Consider the following 17,294-nt stretch of genomic DNA (forward strand, 5'->3'; position numbering starts at 1 on the left):
TTTAAAAGGATAGTTCACCCAAAATTGAAATTATCTCCTCCCCCTCATGTGGACTAAGGGCTGGGAGAAGTTTCAGAGTCCTCCGTGGCTTCTCTGAGTTACAGGGGGTCTCGGCGTAGCAGTGCATGTCCATATAACGGTTGCTAATGGATACCAACTGTCTTCGTCCAAAAAGACACACCAAAAAACATCCAAATACCTCCATGCTGCTCGTATGTAATGTCCCTCTTGTATCGAAGCCCCAACATGAGAAAATGTTCCGAAAAAAATTAAATAAGTCTATATTTCAAGCTTGTTTGTAACGGAAGCTCTTGGAAGCTCCTCTTTCCATCTGTTCAAGACCTCACTAATGTCCTTGTTTCAGACCCCTGCTGTTGCTATTAGTTATTATTTTCTCTTTATTTATTTTCATGTACTTTTACCTTTTTTTTTTGCCCTTGTGATGGGGTTATGGGCTGATGGGGTATGGTGGGGTGGGCGGGAGGGATTTGGGAGCTGTTGTTCACACTTTAAGTGTATGTTTTGTGTTGTGTATATGTGACTGTATTGTATTGTATTGTATTGTCTGATTGTTTTGATGTATAGGACCCCCTGGAAGACGAGATGATGCATCTCAAGGGGTTATCCCTTAATAAATTTGAAATTAGTTACGAAGACAGTTGGTATCCATTAGCAACCGTCATATGGACATGCACTGCTACGCCGAGACCCCCTGTAACTCAGAGAAGCCACGGAGGACTCTGAAACTTCTCCCAGCCCTTAGTCCACATGAGGGGGAGGAGATCATTTCACAATTTTGGATGAACTATCCCTTTAACATTTCAGATCATTGTGATCCAGATTAAACCTTTTGAACAACTGGACCCCGGAGGTTCTTAAAGTTTCTGGAGATATCCCATCATGCATTTGCAGTCACGGATCGCTGTTACGATGGTGGTCGGAGCGTTTTAATTACGTAACGTAATAAAACGTAATTAACTGTGAGTCTGAGTCGTTGTCTGAAAGTGTTTTTCCTCTGACCAGTGAGTTACTATCTGGTCCACTCTTCCAGTGTTTGAGCTAAGCTAATTAGCGACTTTAGGTGGAGGCAGGCTAACACTACCGGGAGCGTGCCTATGTTCCCACAGCCCTATGTTCCCTCAGCCCTATGTTCCCTCTGGACTCTCTCTACCTATCTGGACTCTACCTATCTGGCCTGTCTAGCCTCTACTGGGTCTTTTTACTAAACTTAACCAACTCTTTTCTTCATTGCCTAAACCCAACCAATGGTGGGACCAAAGGGCTGAGGGAACATAGGGCCTAATTTTCAGTGACAACAAAAGTTAGAAATGAGGGAACATAGGGCTGAGGGAACATAGGGCTGTGGGAACATAGGAATGACCCCACACTACCTATACACTTCCAGTGTTTGAGCTAAGCTAATTAGCAACTTTAGGTGGAGGCAGGCTAACACTACCTATACACTTCCAGTGTTTGAGCTAAGCTAATTAGCAACTTTAGGTGGAGGCAGGCTAACACTACCTATACACTTCCAGTGTTTGAGCTAAGCTAATTAGCGACTTTAGGTGGAGGCAGGCTAACACTACCCATACACTTCCAGTGTTTGAGCTAAGCTAATTAGCGACTTTAGGTGGAGGCAGGCTAACACTACCTATACACTTCCAGTGTTTGAGCTAAGCTAATTAGCAACTTTAGGTGGAGGCAGGCTAACACTACCTATAGTATAGGTAGTGTTAGCCTGCCTCCACCTAAAGTCGCTAATTAGCTTAGCTCAAACACTGGAAGTGTATAGGTCCTATACACTTCCAGTGTTTGAGCTAAGCTAATTAGCGACTTTAGGTGGAGGCAGGCTAACACTACCTATACACTTCCAGTGTTTGAGCTAAGCTAATTAGCGACTTTAGGTGGAGGCAGGCTAACACTACCTATACACTTCCAGAGTTTGAGCTAAGCTAATTAGCGACTTTAGGTGGAGGCAGGCTAACACTACCTATACACTTCCAGAGTTTGAGCTAAGCTAATTAGCGACTTTAGGTGGAGGCAGGCTAACACTACCCATACACTTCCAGAGTTTGAGCTAAGCTAATTACGGCGATACGGCTCTATCTCCATGGTAACTACACGCACAGTGGAAAGGATGGTGTCTATCTGCTGGTCATGGACTCGGGAGTGAGGCAAGACACGAAAAAATAAATGTTGGCGTATCCCTTTAACACTCTATCTATTCTGGATCTGGTAATCTAGAAAAGTTTGTATCTGGATCAGTTTGATCCAGTCCAACTGGGATAAAAGTGAAGATGGATTATTGATTATTGGTCCTGGATTTAACATTTCAGATCATGGTGATCCAGATTAAACCTTTTGAACAACTGGACCCCAGAGGTTCTTAAACCGATAACGGATCGCTGTTACGATGGCAGTCGGAACGTTTTAATTACGTAATTAACTGTGAGTCTGAGTCGTTGTGTGAAAGTGTTTTTCCTCCGACCAGTGAGTTACTATCTGGTCCACTACCAAGGGAACGAGGGAGTGATTACAGATGGAGGGGTCAGAGGTCACTGCCTCGTTCCCACCACATCGTGTTTTTACTGCCTGGTCTGGTCTGGTCTGGTCTGGTCGGCCCGGTTACCACGGCAACGCCTCGTGCCTCCAACGAGGGTTAGTTAGTTTCATTTCATACTGTGGACGTGTGCTGGGAGTTTTCTCTGGGAATCTGGACCTGTGTGTGTGTGTGTGTGTGTGTGTGTGTGAGTGTGTGAGTGTAGGATTTTTCCTGAGCCGTTTTCTGTCACACTGAAATTTTGGAAAGACCCTGCTGGCACACACACACACACACACACACACACACTGATACACACACACACACACACACACTCTGATACACAGAGATACACACATACACACACTGCAAGTTAGGATTTGTCCAGCTCATGTTTCTTCTTTATGAAGGAACATGCCTGTGTGTATCTGTGTGTGTGTGTGTGTAGGTGTGTACCTGTGTGTGTGTGTGTGTGTGTGTGTGTGTGTGTGTAGGTGTGTGTACCTGTGTGTGTGTGTAGGGGGGTTCAGACAGGAAGTGTCAATCAAATCTCACCTTGGGCGCCGACCACTTGGCCCCGCCCACATCTGCTCTGTCGGCTTCATTAACACTTCACACTCTGAGCACTTTGTCGTTTTTAAATGTTCTTCACTGCAAAAACTCTAAATCTCTCCAAGAATATTTGTCTTATTATTTCTAGTCAAAACAAATCTCATTCTACTTAAAATAAGACTCATATTAAAAGCAGCTTGTTTTTAGACACTTTTTACTTCTGTCAAGCAGATTTTCACTTGAAATAAGTAGAAAAATCTGATAGTGGAGCAAGTTTTTCTTTCTTATTACAAACACAAAAAACTTGCTTTCACTGGCAGATTTTTCTACTTATTTCAAGTGAAAATTAGTTTGAAACAAGTGAAAATGATCTAAAAACAAGTTCATTTTTAGGTGATGAGTCTGATTTTAAGTAGAATGAGATTGTTTTGACTAGAAATGAGACATTTTGACAAGTGCATCGGTGTGTTCTCCTCCAGACTCATATTAATGAACATTTTAATATGACCCTTAAACCCTACATCCAACATCTGCACTGCAAAAACTCAAAATCTTTCCAAGAATATTTGTCTTATTTCTTGTCAAAATGTCTCATTTCTAGTCAAAACTAATCTCATTCTACCTAAAATAAGACTCATCACATTAAAAGCAGCTTGTTTTTAGACACTTTTTACTTCTTTCAAGCAGATTTTCACTTGAAATAAGTAGAAAAATCTGATAGTGGAGCAAGTTTTTCTTTCTTATTACAAACACAAAACACTAAACCAATCACATAACAAAGAAATTAACAGTCGACAATTACGTTTCCTTGTTCTTACAAAAGATGAGATAAAGTAATCCCTGACAGAAAGGACTAATGACAAAAATAAAAAGCAAGTAAACAGGCAGAGAGCCCGGCCTCAACAAAACAAATGAAACAAAACGGACAGGACAGGAAATAAAGGGCATAAAAAACTTGCCAGTGGAGCAAGTTTTTCTTCCTTATTACAACCACAAAGAACCTGCTTTCACTGGCAGATTTTTCTACTTATTTCTAGTGAAATTTATCAAAAAACAAGTACTTTTTTAGGTGATGAGTCTTATTTTAAGTGGAAAGAGTTTAGTTTTGACTAGAAATGAGACATTTTGACAAGAAATAAGACAAATATTCTTGGAAAGATTTTGAGTTTTTGCAGTGTGGATCACTTCATCACATTAAAAGCAGCTTGTTTTTAGACACTTTTTACTTCTTTCAAGCAGATTTTCATTTTAAATACAGTAGAAAAATCTGATAGTGGAGCAAGTTTTTCTTTCTTATTACAAACACAAAACTTTTTTCTACTTATTTCAAGTGAAAATGAGTTTGAAACAAGTGAAAATGATCTAAAAACAAGTTCATTTTTAGGTGATGAGTCTTATTTTAAGTGGAAAGAGTTTAGTTTTGACTAGAAATGAGACATTTGGACAAGAAATAAGACAAATATTCTTGGATAGATTTTGGGTTTTTGCAGTGTAGATGAAGAGTTAACTGTGACATCATCAGTGAGGTGTGTGGGGGGGGTGGGTAACAGGGGGGGTAACAGCCCCTCCCCCTCCCTCCTCTCCTCTCCTCAGTCAGTGAGTGTCTCTGGTCCAGGATGAACGTGTTGTTCTCTCTCTCTCTCTGGTTCGTTCTGATGATGTCGACCTGCTGTGGTGAGTCACTCTGACCTCTGACCTCTGACCTCTAACCTGTGTTGTTGTTGTTGTTGTTGTTGTTGTTGTTGTTGTTGCTCTCTGACCAGCGGCTGTGAGGAGCGATGCTGAGGTCCTAGTGGTTCTGTCAGGTCTCAGAGTGGAGACTCTCAGGATTAAAACCTGGAGTTCCTGATGTTTCCTGCAGCCTGGAGATTCTTAAAGATTTAGTTCAACATTTTGGCAAACTGTTGCCAAAATAATCCCTATAGTCATAGCAGTAGGTTCGTTACTTATTCACCACGCTATGAGATAATAACACAACGTTACCACACAGAGTTGTTTTAGAGGGAAATTCATGCAAAACCACTGATGCACGTTGCCTTCAGGGACAGTTTTTCATCAACAGTCTCTGTATTTCCCTCTAAAACAACTCTGTGTGGTAACGTTGTGTTATTATCTCATAGCGTGGTGAATGTGCAGCTCACAACTTGTCCACCAGAGCGTTGTGGAGTTGTTGGATTGTGTATTTGATGAGTTTGATGATGAGGGAAACCAACAAAGAAATCCCATAATGAGCCTCCGTAGCGTAGCTCTGAGCAGCTCACGGCTCTGCTCCGCCGTTCTAAAAACAGCTTGCACCGACAATTAAAGGTAACGAACCTACTGCTATGACTATAGGGATTATGGTGATGGGCCAATTTGACTAAATGTTGAACTGTCCCTTTAAAGGTTCAGTAGGTTCTTATATATAGTAACTAATCCTCTTTGTGAAGTTTGTTTCACTTTTGATTCTTCAGTAAAAACAATCATGTGATGTCACAGCTGTCGGTGAATCATCTCCCCCTCAGTGACCTGAGGTCTGAGTGGGTCCAGATGCAGCACTTACTTTCCCTCCTCCACGTTACCGTGACAACAGCATGGTGTTGACTGACTCACAACAACTGTTCCTGGATCAGATCTGATCAATAATCATCAATAATCAGGGCTCCAGACTAACTGTTCTGACTAGCAGCACAGTGAACCTCTAACTTAAAATTTTAGGAGCGCAAGCAGAAAATTTAGGGGCGCACACCGAAATCGACCTGCAAAGTAAATTTTCACATTTCCTCTAATTTTCACTGTATTACTGATAAATACTGCATAAATGCAGAAACTATAATGTTTTAAATTAAATAAATCTATCAATCAACATTCAATCAATAATCATTTCCGTTTGGGAGCCTGTGTGCAGCGTGTTCTGCAGCGCAAGTCAACCTGCTTCGTTGCCTTGTGACGATTTGAGTACCGCTGCTGAGAGCGCGAGCACATTATGGGATGTTTAAGGTTTGTAGCGAGCTATCGAAAAAAAATAATATCGCGGGTGACGTACAGCACACACACACACGTGCAGGTCGCCGGTCTGTGTGTCTGCTCTCTGCTGTGGAAAGACGTCTCCTCTGAGATGTACATGGCTAAGTTAAGTGTTTGTCTTGGATGTTTTGTTTTTGTATTGAGTATGTGTTTTCTGTATGTATTTTCTGTTTTATGTATTAATGTGTTGTGTGTTAATGGTTTGTATTTGTCATTTATTATGATGAAAAGACCCCAGGAAGAACAGCTGCTGCGTGGCAAAAGCTAATGGGGATCTAAATAAACTAAACTAAACTAAACTAAGAGAAACACACAGTAGCCAATCACAGTGGTCATTAAAAAAAAATCGACAAATTTACTGGTCGCACCTGCGCGAGTAGATGAAAAATTTACTCGCATTGTATCAAATTTTAGTTGCAAAATGCGACCATTTAGTCGCAGTCTGGAGCCCTGATAATCGCTGTGACGAGCAGCGTTGAACTTCTGTTTCCTGCTCGCGTCCCGACGGCGTCCCTCGTGTGTTTGACGTCACGACGCTATGAACTGTGGGTAATTTCCCAACTCATTCACTGACTCACAGACTTCACCTGAACGCACCTCTCAAGTCGGAGAGAGTGGACCTGGGCCGTCGCCGTGGTAACCGAACAGCTAGCGGCGGCCAGACGTCCCGCCCAGCTTCGTCCCGCATCGAGGTTTCTCCTGGTTTTCCCTGTTAAAAGGGTTTTCCATGGAGTTTTTCCTCAGTGGATGTGAGGGTCTAAGGACAGAGGATGTTGTTATGATGGGATGTAAAGCCCTTTGAGACTAACTGGTGGTAAAAACGGGCTATACAAATAAAATTGCCTTGCCTTGCCTTGCCTTTCTGACCGAGGTCACCGAGGTCGTCGAGGTCCAGACTAGAGGCTGACATTTTCAGGAGTCAATTTATTTTGAATCACGTGATCGGGACGTGACGGGAAAAAATGTAAACGGGAGTGAACGGGAGCGGGAGTCAAAGCGCGACATTCAAAGAAGCACAAGCCAGGATGGTGCGCTCAAAACGGTCCACAAGTTTTAAGTGTGTGGACTGATGCAGCTACACTGCACACCCTCAGTGATCACTGTCATGGCTCCGTAGCAGTGTAGGCTACCTAAATCAACATACCGGTAGGGAAACGTTTTCCGCCAGTCAGACTGACTCAGAGGAGTCAGCTGATGCGGCGGCGGCGTAATCTCCACCTCGCATTAAACAGGTGATGCTCACAAGCAAAAAAGAAAGAAAGAAAAAGAGAGAGTGGGAGAGAGAAAGGACAAGTTCATTATCACTAATTGAAATAACAAACCAAGACGGTAGATGTGGCGTCAACACATCTACCGTCTTGTTTTGTCTGTCATTCAGCCTGCAGAGCACTGAGAGAGAGAGGGGGGGGATCTGTGTCTGTCAACACAATTGTTTACATGACGACTGTGTTCATAGAAAAAATCGGGAACAGGACGGGTTCGGGAGTGATTTATTCGGGATTTGAACGGGACAGGATTTTTTTTTGACTTTGTCACGGGACGGGACGGGAATTTTTTTGCGGGAGCGGGACGGGACGGGATTGAAAAAACACTCCCGTGTGTCAGCCTCTAGTCCAGACCGCCGTAAAACATCTCAGAGAGGAGAAAAAAAATAGAAGAAGCTCCAAATAGTTATGATGAACACCTGGCGTCTCACAGCTGAAAACCGACCTTCAGCATCAGTGACGGGTAACGGGTCCTAATATTGACGGGCGGGTCGGATCTGGGTTGAAGTCAGAAATAATCACGGGTGACTAGGGGTGTGACGAGATCTCGCGAGATTAAACTCTACGATATTTCTCATCAAATGTAAAGCAGGGTTTCCACTACCAGTTGCCATCACTTTACACCTCTTTCCACTACAGAGTTATAACTCTACTCGACTTGGTTTAGGAGCTTTTCAGTCACAGCTGAGTTCTTCATTCCTCCTCAGTAAAAACTAAACTTATCATCCAGCGCTAATTAACCACTCTGTGGCGGCCGCAACGCTCTCTCTTGCTCTCTCGCTGGCACACACACACACACGCACACACACTACTGTACTTGAAAAAATACCGTTTGCACTTGGAAAAAAGCAATAAATATTTAATTTTATTTTAAGTTTTATAAATTTTAGTTTTAGTTTCAATTTGTGGAAGAAGAAATGTATTTAAAGCTCATGCTTACATCATGCATGTAAAGAGTTATAATAAAACATTTCAAAATCCATGTGCAACTCGGTTAAAGCAGAAGTAAGTGATATATTTGTGTTAATCTAAGTCTTAAATAGTTGTATCTTCCGACAGCAATCACTTCTATAGAGTGTTTGGTCTGAAACACGGGTCTGTCAGTCACTCTGCTCTGCTCTGAGCCCAGGAGAAAACTTTCCTTGTATCCTACAACCTTTATCCAATGAGGAGAGAGAACGGCATAAAGGGGCAGTCCTCTCTGTGTGTGCAGCCAAGGGATGCGCCTGAATGTGGTGACGTAGGGACGAGGACCAATAGATCCATGACGAGGGCGGGGGCTGCTAACTCCATCGGCTGACAAGACGTTATGGTGCGTTCAAGGCAACTCGTAACTGGTGTTTTTCCGACCTGTGAAGTGGTACCAGTTCGATCTGGTACGAGTTCACGGGTCAGAAGTTACGAGTGGCCGTTATAGTGACTTTCACAGGTAAAACAGGTCGGAGAAACACGAGTGGGTTGCCTGGAACGCTACAAAGTCGTAAGTCGTGACTTGAAGCTGTAATTTACGATTTCAAAAGCCTGCCTGGAACGCAGCGTTAGCCAAAACCACCGGATCGCTTACTTCTGCTTTAAATAAAAGTCTGTTGGTCCAGTCAGATATTATGTCATTGTAGTTTTCTTAAAATCTTGTCTCGTCTCGATCTCGTGAGCTGAGTGTATCGTCACACCCCTACGGGTGACGGGTCGGGACACGGGCTTAAAAACCTACGGGCGAGGCGGGCGCAGGTTTCTAAGATTGGACCGGTGCAGGACTCTGCAACAGCACCTGCACCTGGGTCTGAGGAGCCTCTGAGTCCCTGAGTTCAGGCTGCAGGCGAGTCCCGACACGAGTCCTGACACGCGCTCAGGTACGAGTCCTGATACGCCTCGTCCTCGTCCTCGCCGTGCTGCAGCTCAACGAGTCGGAGCTCGACCGCCACGCACCGCGGAGCAGAACAACAAGAAGAGAAACTAAGACGAGAAATAAAGAAGAAATGTGACTCCAGGTTTTATTTCACTTCCTGTTCAGGCTTAAAAAGCTACAACTCCGATTTACGACGCCTCGCATCCTCCGTGACCTCTGACCCGTAACCACGGCAACCAGGGCAACCACATGGGGGCCGTGGGGGTCCCCCTGCTCCGAATCCTCTCTCCTGATTGGCTGCAGCAGTGGAGGAGCGGTCGTTACTGTGTGTGTGTGTGTGTGTGTGTGTGTGTGTGTGTGTGTGTGTAACCTGAGCTGGATGTTCTCAGTTTATCAGCAGCTCATGAACTCCACTCAGTTTGTTGTTTTTGTTCAGGGATGCAAACGGGTCAGGACCAAAAAAGGGAGGAATTTCCCGGATGGGGGGGGGTGCTCACCATTAACAAATAAGTACATTACAATATCACAGAAAAGTCAATTTCCAGTAGTTCAACCCCAACCAAGTATTGAGTGCATATAGATGGACATAGTTTTCAGAAGGCCAACATTTCTAGATTAAAAATGCTTTAAAAAACAACAACAACAACAAAAATCCTTTGCAATATTTCCATTTTGGAGATACTGATTTTTAGGTCTTCACTGAATGTTAGTCATAATTATTACTATTAAAATAAACTGAACAAATAAAGACATGGGATGTTTCATTCAGTGTGTAATGGACATATAGGCTATATAATGTGTTAGTTTCACTTTAATTGAACACATTCTACATGGCGGAGGCGACGTGTGTCCACGTTGAGGGCTTCCTTCACCTCTGAAACGGGGCAGAGCTCCGTGGAAACACCTGCAGCCTGACACAGCAACGTAGGGAACCGTGCACGTCCGCGGCCACAGCTCCACGGAGAAAATTTTTTAGAAATTTTACCAATTTTTATAGATTTTTTTTTTACTTTCTTTTGAGAAATTTACCACTTTTGTTTTGTTTTTTAGTTTTTTTTAGTTTTTTTTTTCAGAAATTTTACCACTTTTTCTAGAATTAAAAAAAAAACATTTTGAGAAATTTTACCACTTTTTTCTAGTTTTCTTTAACTTTCTTTTGAGAATTTTTTTTACCACTTTTTTTTTTTAAACTTTCTTACTTTCTTTTTTACTTTCTACTCTTTTTTCGAAATTTTACCACTTTTTTCTAGTTTTCTTTAACTTTCTTTTGAGAATTCTTTTTTACCACTTTTGTTTTTTTTACTTTCTTTTACTTTCTACTCTTTTTACTTTTTTTTTTTTTAGAAATGTTACCACTTTTTCTAATATAATATAATACATCCATGACATGCACGGGGGGAAAAAACGGCGTCGCACCGACTGCAGGCGGATACGCGCCGCTTTAACGAGCGCACATGTTGCGTGTCTGTTATCAGTATAATCAGAGACCATGAATGAGTTCGTCTCAGTTTCACGTGATTGTCACTGTCAGCCTGTTAGAAAAACATTTTACTGACCCCAGCTGAGACACTGAGACGCTGAGACCCCCCCCTCCTCAAAACAAAAACTCTTCCGATCTGAACGATTCACACAAGTTACCTAATTGGTCATGAAAAAACCGAGTTTCGCTTTTCGGCGCGCTGTTTGCATCCCTGTGAAGGGATAGTTCAACATTTTTGTCAAATTAACCACATCACCATAATCCCTACAGTCATAGCAGTAGGTTTGTTACCTTTAATTGTCGGTGCAAGCTGTTTTTAGAACGGCGGAGCAGAGCCGTGAGCTGCTCAGAGCTACGCTACGGAGGCTCATTATGGGATTTCTTGGTTTCCCTCATCATCAAACTCATCAAATACACAATCCAACAACTCCACAACGCTCTGGTGGACAAGTTGTGAGCTGCACATTCACCACGCTATGAGATAATAACACAACGTTACCACACAGAGTTGTTTTAGAGGGAAATTCATGCAAAACAACTGATGCGTGTTGCCTTCAGGGACAGTTTTTCATGTTTTACATCAAGGACCCTAAACTGACACAGATTAGACCACGGACCCCTGTTGGACAACATTTTGAAGCAAACTCCATATTTGTTCTGACACTTAAAATTAGGGCCAATGGCGTGAATTTTTGGAAATATTGTAGAGATATTCCTAGAAAAAAGTGGTAAAATTTCTTAAATTGTTTTTTTTTTTATTCTAGAAAAAGTGGCAACATTTCTAAAAAAAAATAAAAAGAAGAAAAAAAAGTATAAAGTAAAAAAAGAAAGTAAGAAAGTAAAAAAAAAGTGGTAAAAATTCTCAAAAGAAAGTAAAAAAAAAAATCTAGAAAAAAGTGGTAAAATTTCTCAATGTTTTTTTTTTAATTCTAGAAAAAGTGGTAACATTTCTAAAAAAAGAAAAGAAAAAAAGAGTAGAAAGTAAAAGAAAGTAAAAAAAAACAAAAGTGGTAAAAAAGAATTCTCAAAAGAAAGTTAAAGAAAACTCTAGAAAAAAGTGGTAAAATTTCGAAAAAAAAGAGTAGAAAGTAAAAAAGAAAGTAAGAAAGTTTAAAAAAAAAAACAAGTGGTAAAAAAAATTCTCAAAAGAAAGTTAAAGAAAAGTTAAAAAAGTGGTAAAATTTGGTGGTAAAATTGGTGGTAAAATTTCTGAAAAAAAAAAACTAAAAAAAACTAAAAAACAAAACAAAACAAAAGTGGTATATTTCTCAAAAGAAAGTAAAAAAAAATTCTAGAAAAATTGGTAAAATTTCTCAATTTTTTTCTTCTAGAAATTCTAGAAAAGCTGCTGTAAACACGTCATCTGCTTTGTTTAATTGTTGCTTTTAAATAAACTGCAACAGCAAAGTGCAACAACAACAATTAAGGTTTTTTTTTTGTAATTATGCAGGATCAACAGAAGTTACACAAGATTTGATTCAACTTCTAACTTGAAGTTAAGAGGTCGATAGAACAATTCTGGTTCGAGTGTCGAGCGCTCAGTTAGAAACTCTGTTCCCTAGCAACACCTGCAGCTGATTCCTCAAACAAAACTGACTTAAAATGGGAATAAAAAAATAATATATTACACAGCAATTGTGTGAAAATTAAGACATTTTTCAAAGATTCATAATTTCACCTGTGAGCATTTTGAAAAATTGTGTTGTGACGCTCGAAATTAAACTCAGAATTGTTCTTTAGACCTTTATTATCTTCAGATTAGTAAAGTAAAACAGGAACTATGTCGTTTCCTCCACAGACGTAGGAGATGAAGAAGTGACCACGGCCGACTACAGCGATGACTTCACCACGCCGACGCCCGACTACGACTACAACTTCACCTTCGACTACTACTACGTCACCGACGGTACTCACAGTATAGTTACAGTATAGTTGCAGTATAGTTGCAGTATAGTTGCAGTATAGTTACAAGTCCAGTAATTTTAGGCCAAAAAAGGGGTCAACGTTAAACAAATTGCAACAGAATCAAACTCAACTGGTTTTGTATCCTCAACATGTCCTGAATGAGGGGAAAAAAGCCCAGAAGAATCCCATTAGGGGAAAGTTTAGAAAAACACCCAAACATATCCCATTTATACGCATATAAAAAATGTTTTTCACATGAATAGGGTAACATTTTTAACCTTTAGATATCTCCATGAAAATTACTGAGTTGATTACTTACATTAAGACAAACAAAAAATGTATTAGAAGTTTTTTGAAATGCTTTGTTAACATGAGCAAATTTGCATAAATTTGCATAAATGTGCATAAATTCCACCGTTTTGACGGCACATGTATATATGAAGTTGCTGTGGTGGTACCGGCATGAAAATTGGAATGAGTTGACTCCATCGGTCAACCGACAAGAAACCACTTTAAATTTCAAGATGACTGCAATTTTTCAAGACAGCCACATCCTTAGTAGAGCAGGTATGACATGCTCCGTCTCTGTTAATGCTCATGGGTCTAAATTGGTTCCATTCCTTAAGTTTTTTAACTGTAATATGTTAACAAGATTGAACAAGACATTTTCACCTGCTCTACCCAATGTTTAGATCAGGTGTTGTATGTATGCAAATTAGCCATACGTAATGTCATACCTGCTCTACTAAGGATGTGGCTGTCTTGAAAAATTGCAGTCATCTTGAAATGTAAAGTGGTCAACTTGTCGGTTGACCGATGGAGTCAACTCATTCCAGTTTTCATGCCGGTACCACCACAGCAACTTCATATAAACATGTGCCATCAAAATGGTGGAATTTATGCAAATGTATGCAAATTTGCTCATGTTAACAAAGAATTTCAAAAAACTTGTAATACATTTTTTGTTTGTCTTAATGTAAGTAATCAACTCAGTAATTTTCATGGAGATATCTAAAGGTTAAAAATTTTACCCTATTCATGTGAAAAAAATTTTTTATATGCGTATAAATGGGATATGTTTGGGTGTTTTTCTAAACTTTCCCCTAATGGGATTCTTCAGGGCTTTTTTCCCCTCATTCAGGACATGTTGAGGATACAAAATCAGATGAGTTTGCTTCTGTTGCAATTTGTTTAACCTTTTCTCATAAAATGACTGGACTAGTATAGTTACAGTATAGTTGCAGTATAGTTACAGTAAATACTCAGAGTTTCTCCCCGGTGTGTAACGTCGTGTCTGTGTTTCCTGCAGGGGTTCAACTGGACGAAGTCAAGAACCAGGTGAGTCAATTAATCAACATATTCAACTGATTATGGACGATCAATATTCGACTGAAGTAGGCCTGTAACGATGCACCAAAGTCACGATTCGATTCGTATCTCGATTTCTGACCCACGGTTCGATACACGATTCGATTCAATTCAAATTTTTTAAGGTTAAAAAAAGAAGAGATTTTGGTAGTGAAATAGCAAAAAACATTAGCCGACCAAAATCTCATTGGTCGATTGGTCGCAGGAAGAAAAAAAAACATTTGGAGACTTATCTTAGGTAAAGTAAGTAAAGTAAAGTAAAGTATGCCTTTATTTATCCTACGATGGGGAAATTCACAGAGTTACTGCAGCAGTAGGCCTACATGCATACAAAAATGTAATTTTGACATCTAGAAATCTCCACTTCAGCAGCACTTCCAGACACCAAACCTTCCACTTTGATCCCTTTCTATATTCTGAAGGTTTTTACAGAGGGGATTGTTGATATATCATTCACAGCCTCATTTATACAACATTTTATTACTACAAACATGGAGACATTAGATGTTTTAAAGGGCTGGTGACAGTATTTTCTCATCTACAGAGTGATAAAAAGAGATATCCACAATCAACTATAGACTCTAATATGTCAAAGTAGCTTTATCCATTGTTCAGATTTCTGTTCTGGAAATATATGCAAATTAGCGCATATTTAATTAGATGTTGCCTCATTTACATATTTAAACATTCAATTTTACAAAACTTGTGAAGTTTCATGGTGAAGTCTGTTAGTTTAACCCTCCTGTTGTCTTTCTGGGGCAAATTGACCCAATTTGTTCCCTTCCTTCATCCTTCCTTCTTTCCTTCCTTCCTTTCTCCCTTCCTTCTTTACACAATCCTTTTCCCCTTCCTTCCTTCCTTCCTTCCCTTCGTCTTCACTTCTTCTTCCTTCCTCTTTTGATCCAATTGACCCGCCATCTTTCTTTCCTTCCTTTGTCCCTTCCTTCTTTCCACAATCCTTTTTTCCTTCCTTCCTTCCTTTCGTCCTTACTTCTTCCTTCCTTTTTGACCCAATCTGTTCCCTCCTTCTATCTTTCCTTCCTTTTTCCCTTCCTTATTTCCTCCCATCTTTCCCTTTGTCCTTCCTTCCTTCCTTGACCCTGTTCACCTGTCGTGTCCCAAATCGTGATCTCTTCGGTAAAAACTTCTGACTCTAATGTGTCAACTAAATAAAACAAAGCAGCTTTATCCATTGTTCAGATTTCTGTTTTGGAAATATATGCAAATTAGCGCATATTTAATTCGATGTTGCCTCATTTACATATTTAAACATTAAATTTGACAATCTTGCAATACAAAAAATAAATGTCTTAATGTGAGTGATAAACTTGAGAAATTTCATGGTGAAATCCGACTTTGTTCTCGTAAGAAATGTACGACTTTATTCTTGTAAATTTACAACTTTATTCTCGTAAACGTACGACTTTATTCTCGTAATTTACGACTTTATTCTCGTAAATTTACGACTTTATTCTTGTAATGTTATGACTTTTTTCTCGTATGAAATGTACGACTTCATTCTCGTAAATTTACAACTTCATTCTCGTAATTTACGACTTTATTCTCATAAAATGACTTTTTCTCGTATGACATGTACGACTTTATTCTTGTAAATGTACGACTTTATTCTTGTAATGTTCTGACTTTTTCTCGTATGAAATGTACGACTTTATTCTCGTAAATTTACAACTTCATTCTCGTAATTTACGACTTTATTCTCATAATATGACTTTTTCTCGTATGACATGTACGACTTTATTCTCGTAATGTTCTGACTTTTTCTCGTATGAAATGTACGACTTTATTCTCGTAATATTATGACTTTGTTTCTCGTATGTTTATATTTTTTTTAAATGAACCGTTTAACGACAGAGAGACAGTGAACTCACCACTGATTGGACGGTGCTGCTGTGATGTCATCATGATGTCATCTCCTCCCCCTCCCCCAGGCAGCAGTGATTGGTCGGCTGACCCCGGCGCTCCTCCCTCTGGGATTGGCCGTCCACCACGTCTGGACCTGAAGGGGGCGGGGCCTGCTGATGACATCACCACTCTGAGAGCTGATTGGCTGCTGGCTGCTGACCTGTGACTCGGTGTTGCCACGACGACGGCTTCTCGACAACAACTCCATTCTTAATATATTCAGTTCTGTAATAAATGATGTCACTTTGACCTTTGGTCTCATTATTGATCCATTGATTGATTAATTGGCTGCTGATCACACACACACAGCTCAGTCGTCACCAAAGTTAATTGATCGATTATTTACGACGGAGTATAAGGGCCATCACAAACTTCGAGAATAAAGTCGTAAATCTACAACTTTATTCTTGTAATTTAGGACTTTAGTCTCATAATGTTCTGACTTTTTCTTGTATGACATGTAAGACTTTATTCTCGTAATGTTATGACTTTTTTTCCTCATATAAAATGTACGACTTTATTCTCGTAATGTTATGACTTTTTTCTCATAGGAAATGTACGACTTTATTCCCGTAATGTTATGACTTTTTTTCTCGTATGAAATGTACAAATGTATTCTCGTAAATGTACAACTTTATTCTCGTAAATGTACGACTTTATTCTCGTAATGTTATGACTTTTTTCTCGTAAGAAATGTACGACTTTATTCTCGTAATGTTCTGACTTTTTCTCGTATGAAATGTACGACTTTATTCTCATAAATGTACGATTTTATTCTCGTAAATGTACGACTTTATTCTCGTAATGTTCTGACTTTTTTTCTCGTATGAAACGTACAACTTTATTCTCGTAAATATACGACTTTATTCTCGTAATGTTATGACTTTTTTTCTTGTATGAAATGTACGACTTTATTCTCGTAATGTTCTGACTTTCTCGTATGAAATGTACGACTTTATTCTCGTAATGTTCTGACTTTCTCGTATGAAATGTACGACTTTATTCTCGTAAATTTATGACTTCAATCTCATAATTTTATGACTTTTTTTCCTCGTATGAAATGTACGACTTTATTCTCGTAATGTTCTGACTTTCTCGTATGAAATGTACAAATTTATTCTCGTAAATGTACAACTTTATTCTCGTAAATGTACGACTTTATTCTTGTAATGTTATGACTTTTTTCTCGTAAGAAATGTACGACTTTATTCTCGTAAATTTACGACTTCAATCTCATAATTTTATGACTTTTTTTCCTCGTATGAAATGTACGACTTTATTCTCGTAATGTTCTGACTTTCTCGTATGAAATGTACGACTTTATTCTCGTAAATTTACGACTTTATTCTCGTAAATTTACGACTTTCTTCTCGTAATGTTATGACTTTTTTTCTCGTATGAAATGTACGA

The sequence above is a fragment of the Trachurus japonicus genome, chromosome 16 (genome assembly GCF_045865225.1).
Source record: "Trachurus japonicus isolate A0001 chromosome 16, Traja_1.0".
Lineage (NCBI taxonomy): Eukaryota > Metazoa > Chordata > Actinopteri > Carangiformes > Carangidae > Trachurus > Trachurus japonicus.